Source organism: Xiphophorus hellerii, chromosome 18, assembly GCF_003331165.1.
Source record: "Xiphophorus hellerii strain 12219 chromosome 18, Xiphophorus_hellerii-4.1, whole genome shotgun sequence".
NCBI classification, from domain to species: domain Eukaryota; kingdom Metazoa; phylum Chordata; class Actinopteri; order Cyprinodontiformes; family Poeciliidae; genus Xiphophorus; species Xiphophorus hellerii.
This window is the reverse complement of record NC_045689.1, coordinates 14,567,267-14,581,569: the sequence shown is the minus strand read 5'-3', so window position 1 is coordinate 14,581,569 and position 14,303 is coordinate 14,567,267. Positions and strand designations below refer to the sequence as shown.

At 36.3% G+C, this 14,303-nt stretch overlaps 1 long non-coding RNA gene across 1 annotated transcript; it reads right to left on the bottom strand.

The window, feature by feature from the left end:
- Positions 1-345: 345 nt before the first annotated feature.
- On the bottom strand, positions 346-13,819 carry LOC116737309 (uncharacterized). Its single transcript, XR_004342776.1, has 4 exons — positions 10,319-13,819; positions 1,133-1,182; positions 849-1,004; positions 346-584 (listed from the first exon to the last, which is right to left on the bottom strand). It is a non-coding gene; the product is annotated as an uncharacterized LOC116737309 (long non-coding RNA).
- Positions 13,820-14,303: the final 484 nt, after the last annotated feature.

Here is a 14,303-nt window from a genome sequence, read left to right as displayed (position 1 = left end):
CCAAACTCTCAAAAAATGTTTTATTCTTCTAATTAAAAAAAATATACATGTATATTTTAAAATCACTTTATTTTATTGTCAATTTAAATCTGACAGACTGAAGCAAAACAAAATTTAGTATTTTGCAACAGCAATATTTGCTTGTTACATAGAAGTCAATGTATTGCAACCAAAGTGAAAAATACTCTGATCTTAAAACATAACTGATACATTTACCCTCATGGTAACATTACATTGAATACAATGAATTAAACAATCTTTACTAAAACAAAAGTGCCAAAACCTTAAAGTTTCCAAGCAAACTGCATGTCAAAGATATGGAAACAATGTTTTACCAGCTTTTTATGTAAAACTTGCAGTCAAAATTCTAAATGTCTGTCGTTTTCTTCCTTTGAAGAAAGGATGGGATCCAGCAATGTCAAATACTGAAGTTACATATTTTTCAAAACTTTATTGGAACGCCAACAGTACATCTTAAACATTTGGGCAAGTTTAAGACTTGGTGAACAGCCAAACAAAACCAACATGGATGAGTTCTGAGTTGCTCTCAGTCCTGAACTTCTCCAGAAATCATCAAAGGGTTGCTGGAAGATAAAGAAAGAAAAACATGTTTTAATACATGAGATAAACAGCACATTAAACTGCATTTCTGTCAGTTAAAGACAGACAGGATGAAGAGGACAGATTTAGTGGACAGACACTCTCTCTGACCTTCCTTCATTGTAGCTGTCCTCCTGTCTGTCTATTAGAAATGGACAGTACAGATACAGACAGACAGGCAGAGAAAAAGACAGACAGGGAGAGAGCTAGAGTAAGAGAACTGATTGTGTGTAAATGTGTAATTTTACCATTTTAAAAGTTCCACTGGTGCATAATGGAGGAGAATGGAGACACACAGGTTCACTGCTGTCCTAGTGTTTTCCATAAGTTGTCCTGTTGGTTTTGATGTCACTTTTCTGTTTGCAGCTTTTGTTCCGCTTTCTGGGTTGAGGTCTATGAATCGCCTAAAAACAGATGGGAGACTTTTCAAAACTACCCTTTTGTTTTTTTTAGGTACATATTACATTTTTAGATTAGATGCCTGTGAACTACCAAATATGTTTTGTAAAGGCATAACTGAAATAGTTCTCACATATGAAAAAATACTCTAGGTGGCAAAAGGCGCTGCTGGACCGCTTTTTCCTGAAAAATAACAATGTTCAGTGACATTAGTTTTAATTTTAACTTAATACTCAAGTACACAGAGACATTTCCATAGACAGATACATTCCTCTGTCTCTATCCATATGCAGACAGAGACACCTTCTGTACCTTCTGTACTTCTATCTGTAGACCTGGTTGGCAGATACAGTGAGATGGCAATATCTCATTATGTCTTCCATCCATTAGTCTATGGACAGAAGGATGAAAGTTACAGTGAGACACAGACAATTGGCGTATCTGGGAGGTGAGAAAGTTGAGGGGTCGGTCTTGTCACCCCCACAAGATGCCGCCCTGGGAGGTCGCCCATAGCAGAATCTGGCACTGGCTGATTAATCACAATTAAACACTATGCCTAACTTTGTAAGATTGAAATATAAATATGCACACAACTGTGCAAACCCCTCTTGCTGCACGCCAACAATTTAAAATCCAAGCAATTATCTTGCATTTGTAATCTCCCATACTCAATGGCAACTAACAGAAATTTACTCCACTACACATGCATACAACAAGTGGTACCAAACTTGTTCAGGAGCCAACTGATAGATAAGATATATTTTATTAGATTTACTTTAATTTCTAGTTCTTTGATTCCCCACCATTTTATGATACCGCCAAGCACGTGATCCAGCGGTCCAATCATGTCCCATATACTTTCCATACGCATTTCAGACCACAGTAAAGAACTGTATTTTCAAAACCCAGCCACCTTACTGTATTTTCATGCTGTAGTTTTTACAGCCATTTGTTACAGTGCATAGTTTTTCATATTAATTTAATCTATGTAAGACAATTACAGTGTGGAATCTATTATGGGTTATGTTTTTAAAAAGTAAAAGGACTTGCTATTAGCAGAGTATATAGTAAGAAACTTACACAGACAATAAGGACCCCGACCATTTATAGCCCTTTAGGTGAGCACAAGAACTTTGAAGCAGATTCTAGAATCCACTGGAAGTGTTAAAAAAACAAAAACAAAAAAAAACGGGGCGATATGACTATATTTAATAGACTTAGTGAGACATCTGGTTGCTGAGTTCTCACTGTCTTGCAGAAATTAGAGTGATATGTTGTCTAGACTGGTAAGAAGAGCATTACAATAGTCCAGGGTTGATGACAATGTAAATAATTTTCTATGGCTCTACTCTGGAGTCCATATTTTGTATTATGGAAATGCTTCTTAAATGAAAGAAACAAAAATGGAAAATAGTTCTAATATATGAATCAAACTAATAAGAAGTCGTATTTGACTCCTACCTTTTATACTTTGAATTTGGCTACTGGGCAAAAAGAGGCAATTGTCTGACCAGATGATTATCTATCATCCCTGAAGGATAAGTCAATGCTAGTGACATCAATGCTGCAGGATATATACCAAAAATAAATGCTGAAAAGTTCTGGAAAGGAATTATTGTCACATTTTTTTAGGTCTTAAAATCTTATAATTTCACTAGGGGCATGTAGACTTTTGAGAGCCACTGTGTGCGGGCGTGGGCGAGGGTGTGTGTGTGTGTGCTTTTTTTTAACCTTGAGGGTGACACAGCAATCCAATATTACATATTAGTGACAAACAAACTTTTTATTCAACCCTCATTCTCTGTGCGAAACATAATTTATCTAATTAAACATGTAGCAGCTGGCAAATTATGCCCCAATTAGACTGTAAATCACAGCTGACTCTGCAGCATGACAGTGACTGCACACCATTGGAAAACTCTTCCCAAATCACCCAAGGATAGAGTAAGTATCCCTTCACACAACAGGCAACTTGATTTAAACTTGAAACACACACACACACACACACCCACACACCCTGATCTGCAATACCCTGCTACATGAAATAGTACCCCTGAGCCCAGGCATCCATATTCCCCAGTCTATGCTTTACTCTGCTTGGCTGAGTTTTATTAATGCAATCCTTCCACATTATCCATCATTCCTCTCGGCTAAAGTCTTGACAGTTAATTAGATGCCACATTTGCTGGAACTATATTAGGCATTAAGCACAAAAAAAAAAAAAAAAAACACAGCGGTGACCTATGGTAGAAAGGAAACAGACACATATATAAGGAGAAAGTCAGACACACCACAACAAAATGTTTTAAACTCCTAAATCCTAAAGGGAAGGGATATTCATAGAGCTCCATACATCACTGTGTCCGACTGTGTCCAGACTCACTGAGGTCAGACTCTGACGAATGACTCTCTTTGCTTACATTGGTATGTCTATTAGTATGTTAACCATATATGCCAAACAATTTACAGTAAGACAACATGCCTTTTAATATTAATGTACTTTTAAATAACATGAAAACGACAACCAAGCCACTAAATACGTAAACTCCATCAGCAGGAAAAGTACTAGCGTCTCCATCCAGAGTCTTGATGCTTTGGTTGAAATTGGATGTTACTACTATATAATCCAACTGAAGCATATGTTTTTTTGAAAAAGAAAGTAGTATGTATGCCGCAGGAGGTCCAAGCATCTTATGGTCAACATCTTATGTTGAAGATGTTCTTATGTTGAACATCTTCAACATTTCATGTTGAAGAATGTTGTATGACAGAAGTATTTTTATAATTGACCTCCTAAACAGTATAAAAGAATGAACTGTTGACAAAAAAGTTACCGATTGTTGACTTTTTTCCCTTTCAGTATAGTTAATTCAGAGGTAATTACTTCACATTTATATAATTACAATAATAAACCTTTACTGTGTAAAAGAAAACTTATGACAGTTGGTTTATCGTGAAAAGAAAAGTGTAATACTGTTGATCATATTTTTGTGTTGTGTAATAAAAAAATACATGATAAAAATGAATTAAATTGAGTTGAATTGATAAATAACAGATTGGTTCATGATTCAAAATAGATTTTGGATTTCAAATTCAAGGAAGCTGCTTTGGGGCTTTTGTTAGGGCGGGTCATTTTTGACCCGTAGGATAAGGGGAGTAAACAGAATGTTACGATCGCACAAGGGTTCAACTAATTTGAAAGAGAAACTGAACTCAATGAGTTTAATAAATGGATCAAATTAAATGTATGAGTGATTTCACTGAAAGGACTTTTTTTTTTGCAAAGTGTCTGTGTGTTGTGATTTTATATAAATAAGCTGAATGGAACTGAATTCAGTTTGAATACAGAACAGAAACTGCTATTCTTTTCTGACAGGAAATGTGTGTTTTTCTTTCTTCCAGGGTTTCAGGTTATAGACACTTAAAGCATTTTGATTTTATTCATACTCTGTTTTTATTGAGTGTTAAAAATGAAAAACTCAACAAATAAGTAATTATTGGTGTGTGGGTTTTCACATAAAATGTGTTTTATTTAGCGTTTCTGAGCAAATTACTTGTACAAGAAGCATAAGTAGCTTCAGTGACACAACTGACCTGAACACCATTGAGAGTATTGAACAGTGTTTGTTGTCTAACTCTTTGGGAAATAAAGCTTAGTAGGGCACTTACTTCTTGTGTCTGATAGATTGAGTGCTAAATATGTCACCCTTCTCTATGCTTTTAACGTCTCTCTATGAAATTATGACATAGATATAGTGAATGTTCACAGAGCATTACTTCTCTTTGGGTATAGAAATATTTCATCCTAAGAAATCAAACAGTCATCTTATTTTTGCTGCTTTGTGAGGTATGCATAAAAGCAGCTCCCAGCAGTGAGACCTCTTGAGCACATGATTGATGGAAGATTTTTCCAGAAACATGACAGCAGTATCCAGGGCTTTAGTGGGGTGAATATTAAGATTTGAGTGATGTTGTCTGCCTCTGATTAACAAACTGTGCTATCTGTGAGAGCACCTTAAAGGAATTATGTAATTTTATTCAATTAAAAGTACTTTGAGTATCCTGGAATCACAGTAATTTTTTATTTATTTTTTCCCCATTTTTTCAGGTTTCCAAGCTGCGGCGGAAACATGCACTCATAGAGAAGATATACAGTCTCCCAGACATTTCTAGTCATATTTTTGTAGAGCTGCAAAGAACAAACAGTCTTCATCTGTTTGCTAGATCAATAGAGACACTCATCTCAAACTCAATTATGAGTTAATTTATTTATGGATCGACAGTGATCGTAATCTCCATCTCCATTAATGTTGTTGTAAAATCTAAATCCTGCAGGGTTTGTTTGTCCTCCCAGAAATCGCTGACTTCATCAGTCATCACCCAACAAAAACTCTCAGTCCTATTCTATTGGATTTCCTTCCTGTATAAAATCCACTTATGAAGCCTCTTAGTATTCTGCAAAAGGTGTCTCCCATGTTGCTTTGAATTGTTTTATCGCTGAGGAAAGTCTGAAAGTCTGAATAAGGATAATGATCAAAATTCAAAATAGCAGTTCTCAAAAAATTCCTCTCATCAAAAACAGTCAATTTTCATCAAAGCTGGTCGACTGAAGGTCGTTGATGATATGAATATGCCAAGCAGAGTATTTTGAGCACAGAAAAGTCTCTTGGGAATGAGCTCCACTGAGCTTTGATTGATATTGGGCATACTTGTGGAAGGCTGTTTTTTGGCTTCTCTTATTAAAAGGTTGCGATCCTAGTGTGCTAAGACAACTATGGCTCCATTTCAAAATAGGTACTTTGTGTTTTATCCTAGGTTTTTGAAAAACTAGTCAATAATCCTCTGAAAGAATATCTGCAGTTAATATCTTGTCAAATTATCAGTCTGATTTTAGGAAACAGCATAGTTCAACAGAATCCAAAGCTTTTTACTAAAATTCCTTTAGGACAATTCAAATTTCTTTAAAGACAAAAAGAGACTTAATTGTGTGCTGCTTTGTGACGGACTATAAAATTAAAATTCACAGTGAAGTCTGTAGTTACAATAATAATCAGATGGTACATAATGAATAAAACTCAGGTAACTGACTACACATTTTAGTTTGCTGGTTTCTATCAAGACTAGTTTTGAGATGGACATTCTTTTGTTCTATTTTGGGCTCTGATTATAATTTTTTTAGTCCTTTTAGCTCATTATTTTTTTCCTCACTATCCTCCATGTTCAAGTGCAAATGATTACATTCACTGAAGGGTGGAAACCCTCTTATTAGATTCCCTGCTTAACTGAAACCTTTTTTTTCAACATCACAGGAAATTGCAGGAGACTTTTCATTATAAAGGTGTCAGATTGTTGTGATTTCTATGGAGTTTAATGCTGGCAATAAGTGGGTGAAGAAAAGATGAGACTGAGGCAAATATGAATCCACTAATGTTAAATGGTGAAAACTACTTCAAGTTAAGAAACTTGGCTTGCACTTTTACATGCAAGTACATGGAAAAGTTGGAGCACATTTCAGTTTTTTACAGAAGAGAAAGAAAAAACAAACAGGCAAATTAAAATAATTTGCTTTCAATAGCCCCTGCTAATTAGTCTTGACTTGTGTGTTTAAAGTGGGTCAGGCTGATCAATCAGACTAATGCAATCTGAAATGCAAATATACTCTGAGTCATACTCAATCAAACTGAAACACTGTTCACAACAACTCAAGGGTTTTTGTAATCTTTATATATCCACATTTTTAAACTGGAAAAACATGCATGTTAATCAGCCAGTATGAAATGTTCATCTTGGATTTCCTTATATCACATCAAGCATAAATTTGATTTAGGTTGATATATCTCAGAATGGCATTCAATTTCTTATGATTTTTTTTATTAGTCAAAGGTGCAGCCTTCATTAAAATAGAATTATGTGCTGCATGTGTTCAGATGCACGTGTTTAAAGTGAAACTATGTGTCCCTGTGCCTTTACAGAAGCGTTCTCATTCTCTTAACATGCTTTTCATGGCTGTTATTAAGTTGGAGAACATGTTTCCATGGCAGCAGAGTCTCAAGCTCAGCCCCTGGTGACAGCTTCTAGCCTAGCACTCGCACAAACCCCCCCACGCACACACACCTATATATATGCAGACACAAACATATGGAGGGAGTGAGAGTGAGAGAAGTGGGTGAAATATCTGCACATCAAAGAGAGGCATGCTGACCTGTCTGCTGCTGCTTTAAACACCAATAACTATCCTGCTGATGTCTGTCCACAGGGTGACGGGACCCACTTTTAACGCCCTCTCAACGCAGCAGAAGGTGAACGCCCAGTGCTTCTCTTTTATGGCCGTGACATGAATCTTTGTAATGCCATCATGTTGCACCAAAGGAGGCATCTTCCAAGAGTGAGTCACTTGGCATTCATTCTTCATTGTTATGCTTTAGGTTACTGTAAATATTAGTCATGCGGGGCTTTGTAATGAAACCCCACCAACCCTCGGCCCCCCACTAACATTTCCTGAGCAGATTTGTGGCTTCACAGGCTGCGTTGTGCAGCTGCCATGCCATGCCGAGAATTTGGAGGTTTTATTATGGTATGAAGCACCATTGAGATTTGAAATGAATAGACAAAACCACACATTGTTCAACATTTAATGCCATAATTAGAATATTACCAGCAGAAGTCACACTATCTATTTGCTTAATTCTTGTTGTCCTGAATAGGTCGTAAAGTGGCAGAACTCCAGAATACAATACAATTAAAATGAATACACATGTTTTTTATCTACTGAGTGTTCTCCAGTTTCTGGGCAAATGTAGATCATCTTTTAGTATGTTTATCAATTTAAACATGACTGTAAAATGCAATGGGGAAACTAAAATTAGTCATTAGTATTAAATAGATGTCATGACAAGGAATAACATCTCAAATTAACTTCTATTTTATCAATAGATAAAATATTCTGTTGCATTGTGAGAAAAAGAAAGCAAATGTCTAAGTACAGATTTTGGAACAGCTTTCTTTAACATGTCTGTGCTTCATATGTATGTCTAAAATGTATTTTATACACAATTTGTGTAACCTGGGACAACTGGGACAAATATATAGATATATTTGTGCTAGGGTTTGATACCAAAAGAATAACATATCAGGATCTGAATTTGTATTGCTGTAATCCGTCATTTAATATAGTTCCTCAGTATTCACATTATTAATGAATTCCTTCTTCAAAGGTATTCAGCTGCAGAGATATGCTGCTCTGAATGGATTTTAGAAAAACCTGAAAGCAACAAAACAAAAGGTATTGAGGATCGGGTCAGAAAGAAAAGGCAAGAATAATTTCCAAACAAGTGGTTACAGAAACCTTGTAGTAAGATTCATGTGTTTCATTTTTATGATTTTTATGCCACAACAATGTTTCCTGCATAATCTGGTACATACAATTTTTAGCTTGTATGTAAGCTGAAAATTACATACAAGTCCAAACATGCATTGAGTACAACCTATACAATCGACTTCATTCAAACTAATACGAGAGGAAAGAAGTAAGGCAAAAATCTAATTCCTCTGTATTAAAAAAGTAACATATTCTGCCCATTTGTACATGCCCATCCATGCAGCGTCTTGATGGGGTTGGTACTTGTACCAATTGAGATTCGGGGGACGACCATCATCATGGTGGCTTCAACTTCCCGATCTACTGCTGCATCTTTTATAGCTGGATGGTCAAGCTCTCACTCAAACACAGAAAATTGGTCAAAATTATGCTATTTATCAATGCTGATTACCTCCATTATTGTGTGTTTTCTTTTTCTTTTTCCCAAACACAAAGCAGAAATTGCTCTCTATTCCTTTTTTCAAAAAGATATGCATTTGTGTAGTCACGTGGAGAAAGTCCATACTTTGCAATCCAGCTGTGGCTTTTATTGTCAGGCCCCATTTGTTACTGTTGGTAATATCTTATATCTACTGGATTGTGGAGGGTTAAGTAGACATTAAACACATTGTGCTTTACAAACATTAACACTAGCAACATTTCATGTTGTATATTGCTTTTTTATCTGCTTTCCCCCTGTTTTAACTGGATTTTACTGTATGTTTCACACACCTGTACTTACAGAGGCCACTTTTCTCTCTTGGTCATGCTATAGCATCAGCAGCTACAATGAACTCCTTAGTTCTTGGCGATTTAATCATTTTTTCCATTTATATGCTAAGTCCGCCGCAAAATGGTTTTGAGCCAACATCATCTTCAATGATCTTAATCTTTCTGACACAAAATGAAAATACATTGTGGGGGTGTACATGCGTGTGTGTGCGTGCGGGGGTGGGCGTGGGTGTGTGTGTGTGTCCTTCAACAGCCTGTGCTGCTCCTTAACCTGAGTAGGCAAGTGGTCAAAACCTTCCTGGCACAAAGGCACCTTCTCATATTAGCACTAGAAAAAGGGTGACAACTCCGAGGGAAGACTCTAGAGTGTCGAATGAAAGAGAATTGCTTCCAACATTGACCAAGAATGGTCCAAACATTATTAAAGTCCCTGGGGATTTAGATAGAAATACATCACAGAGACAAATGAGAGTCTAGAAATTCAAACAAAATGTGAATTCTCCGGCCGCAGGACAAAACAGTCGCATACAAAAATAAGTGTCTGAGCACAAACTATAGAGCCATAACTTCTAGTTGGAAAACAAGGCCCAAGGCTGGGAAAACTGACAGGTGATGAAAGTCATTTCTAGGCCAATACCATTATTTATTTGCTCTATATCTTTCCTGCAACAGAAAAGGATGCATGATACAGAATTTATTGTTTTAATTTAATCTATTCTGTGCCTGATTATACTGATGAGGTTTGTTAAAGTACCTAAGACTTTCAGTTTGATAAATCAAAACTCAGCCTGGAGGATTGATTTCTATTGAGCAAATATCTGCAAGTTTTAAGGAGAACCAGGCAATCTTTGAATAATTCCCTTGTTTATTTATCCCACAAAAAAGAGTAAATAATGCAATCAATTTACAAGTAAGGGGATGTTTGTGGCTACTAAATGCAAATCTAATGTACATAAAAATCTATGAATCTCTAAGGAGTCCAAGGAAAACTTAATCTTTACCTTTAATTAATTGATTCATCTGAGAAAGAAGGATAACTTCAAACTCTTAGGACTACATTTTCTCTGTCAGCTTTCAACAGCTGAGCCACCACAACAAAATAAATAAGAGTGCCTATGGTTGTCCCAGTGGATCCCTCTTGGTGTGCTGTTTCTACTATCCCATCTCTGAGCTATGCTGATCATTTCAAAATCCTACATCTAACTTTCACATAACCTGCCTCCTCCTTACCTCTCAGAACTCCTTCATGTCACCACACACTCCAGCTCCCTTAGGTCGTCGTCTTCCATCCATTTCATGGTGCCTCCTGCCCATCTCAGCACCATGGGGGGCAGGGCCTCCAGCTGCTCTGCTCCCCATCTTTGGAACACACTCCCCCCTGATTTCTGTAAAATTCACTCACTTTAAATTCAGACTTAAGACTTATTCTATTCAATAATAATGATTTTCTAATTATTTAATATTATTTCTATTGCATTGTTCAGCTTCCTTTGTTCTGTATACATTGCTTGCTTTTATTGTATTGTTTTTAGTTTGTCTTTAAGTGTTGAGGAAAGTGACTTTAAATAAAATTAAATATTATTGTATATTCAACCAGTGAAGTTTTTTTTTTTCTTTTATCATAATTTGGAGAAAACTGAAAATGCTTTAGATTTTCTTTGCACAACAGATCTTTTGGTATTTGTGTTCTACCAGCAGTTCAGCTTCTGATGCAAACGCTTTAATTCTGAGCAAATATAGACTTATGGGTGATCAATAAGAAACATATTTAGAGACGATAGAGAGAGGGATTCATTTATAGAGTTTAGTTTTGCTTTCAGCATGTTCCTTGTGTGCAGGTGTTCCCCTTTTTCTTACAGTTTAAGGATAGAAACTATTATTTTCATAATTTAGATAAATGTTCACAACACCGATTATGTCTATTTGATAGGAGTCTGATAAACCTACAGTGTGTGGTTTAAATCACAGGATTCAATAACAGAAAAGTTTTTTTTCACTTGCATCCAAAGTAAAAAAAGAAATTGTCATTCTACAACTACCTGCTTCTTTATAGATTTTCACTGAGCAGCAAAGGAGTCCTTTCTGTTTTATTCAGTCTCCTTAGGGCAATGCTTTTAGTATTTATCAATATATTGGGTCTCACCTTGAGCTTGAAAGCATTTTCTATTGTTGGTGTGTTTTAGTGCTGCTACGGCCCATATTCAAATATGAGTAAATAATTGTTCTTGTCACGGCAAGACACAAAGGATCTGATGTCTACATCATTAAACTTTGACACCAACGTCTTACCAGAATGTTTGAGACTGTTTTTATCTTTTTCATTTCTGTTTTCATGGCGGGAGTTTGCATTAAGTTTAAGCAAAGTCTTTCTTCCGCGAGACTGTCCCAAAACTGAAGAGAAAACATTGAAGACCATGGAAACGGTTAAGAAAAGCCTCGCCCATCATTAACTGCTACATGGCAACACTGCAAATCCTACTAAAATATTTAGAACATAGTCATGTTGGGATGTGTGAAGCTTCCTCCTGCCTCGAAGAGACTGTTTTCATATATTAGGGCACAATAATGGCTGAAACTGTGGAAGCAAAAGCCCACGCATCTCATTAGCTATTCACAAGGACTCAAGTCTATCAAAGTAGACTTTTTTCTTCAGAAAAACACATGTAGATGTTTCCTTTCTTGATTCATATTTCATGTGACTGGGCATGTGTGCTGACTTTACAAGCTACATATTCAGTCCACTGAACTTCCTGTTCCGTGTGGAGAGCATGGTTTTCATTATGCACCAGTTAACATCAATTACTGTAAATGGAAGGTTTTTAGTTGAAAAAAAGCTTAAAAGTGTAGCAGTTGGATGTCAAATGGCTGCTTCAGTTTTTAGTTATTTATTCATTTTATACCTTTTTTTTGTATAAACAGATGATCATTGAGTTCTCCATTCAGGGAAATCCACACTTCATTGAGTTTATAGCTTGTTGATTTAGTTAATCTTATAAAGCCATGACTTACAATCATCTGACCTCACTATTCGGTGACAGCAGACCATGAGTGTACACTTCACTGCTTTCTTCTCCCAAACCAATCAAAGTGCTGTTATTGTTGAGGGCAAATTTATTGTTCAAGAGGATCACATGCTCGATTCCTTGCCACATTAAGTCTGTGAGAAATGTCTTTGTTGTGCTGGCAAGCTGAAAGACTAAATGAAAACCAGAGCTATTATTAGCAAGCTTGAGGCTTTAATGTGCGCCCCATCTTTAATGTATGAAAATGCAAACAAACAATTGTCCCCGAAGAGTTATTGAAAAAGTTAATGAGGATCCTGTCAATTACCGTAAATGAAGCCGCAGGGCTGATGTTATTTTGCCTGTGTATTACCTGGCTTTGTTAAGATCTAGCTAAACAGAATCATGCTGAATTTGTTGAGATTACGGTGATGAAAGTTTCCAGGGTTGCTCATTTCATTGTGGCCCTTTGCATAGTGGGAGCTGTGGGGCTTGATCTTAGTTTTTAGAAATGTCTCACTTTGAAATGAGATACAAATAGACGGATCTGAGTGATCCGAAGACCTAGATGCAATCAAAGTTTTGAGGTTCAGGGTGTTTATATAACCTTCATATGGCTTGAAGAAAACACACTTTCAGATCTCTAACAGTCAGTTAGTAAGTGTCATGAATAGCTTTGCTCCACTTAGGGACTCCAGCAGCTTTGCTGTGCCTGGTGACTGTGACTCAAGGAGGAACTAGAAATGATAAAAGAATAAATTAGCGATTGCTACAGAAATCAGAAGTTTGATGTATGATATTCACTCTTTGCAGAACCCCAGACATCTTTTGATTGTACCCCCAGCAGCTTGTTCTCTTTTCAACTGGGCAGTTATTGTTATAACATTACTATATTATTAAGTTTATTGACCATATTTGAGAACTGAAAAACAGTATACAGTTTGTCTTATTACTGCTAATTTTGATACAAAAAAAATAAAATAAATTAAATAAAAGTGATCCAACGTGTCAGTTTTTGGAAGCTGCGGAATCCTAAAATCTCCTAAATAAACACACCATTATAGCAAATGGTAATTATCATCAGCAACACATTTTTATAGTTACAGTGATAACCAATGTTGAGAAGTATCCAAACTTTGTGCAGAACTGCAAACGTTTAAAGGCAGCGTGTAGTGATGGCGCTCCTGGTGAGGTTAGTTTTAAAAGAGAGTGATGAAGACACTATGAAAGCACTGTGAGCCTCCCACACAAAAGAAGAAATAATAGATGGAATCAGGCTTGTCACACTGGTGTTTAAGGTAGCTGATATTATATTCACATTATCTACACATGCACTGATTAAGAAGATGTTCATATGATAAAAATCATCTAGTGATGTCCTAAATCTTTTTTCTTCCGTTTTATCTTTTTACGTGTCATGTTCATTCCATATATCATTATGTAAGTGTTATTTTTTTAATACCGCATAAAGTCTGTGATCAGAAGATTGCACCCTGTGTTGTTGTGATTAAAGCTTTTTGAGCACTTAGTTCTTTCTTTAGAAAATCTCTCTTCATATTTTTGTTGGTACATGCAGATCTAGCACCTTGGTACTTCAACAGCATTTCTCTCCTAGCTGTGTATCAACAAAGGTAAGGAAAAAAATCTGTTCTTAGAAAGAGCAATCACAGACAGCAGGGTGGAAAAAGGGACTTAGCTCTGATTGCATTTTACATTTTAGGAGTGAGACTTTGAATGGATGGATGGATGGATGGATGGATGGATGGATGGATGGATGGATGGATGGATGGATGGATGGATGGGTGGGTGGATGGATGGATGGATGGATGGATGGATGGATGGATGGATGGATGGATGGATGGATGGATGGATGGATGGATGGATGGATGGATGGATGGATGGATGGATGGATGGATGGATGGATGGATTGATTGATTGATTGATGAATTGATTGACTCTTCAGCCAGTTGGCACCTGTAGCCACCAATTGATATTTGTTGTTTTGTCGAAACTGCTTAAGACTTTTCCACATAAACAAATCAACAACATGAACCTTACATAAATTGGTATCAAACAGCAGAAATCTGCTTTGCAATGAGCCCTGCTCAAACTAGCCATTAACTAAACTCTTCTTTTAGGATTCGTTTTTGTTTTTCTTGGATTAACCTTTTAAATTGAGACTGATATTGTGTTTTCAGTAATATTGTAATATT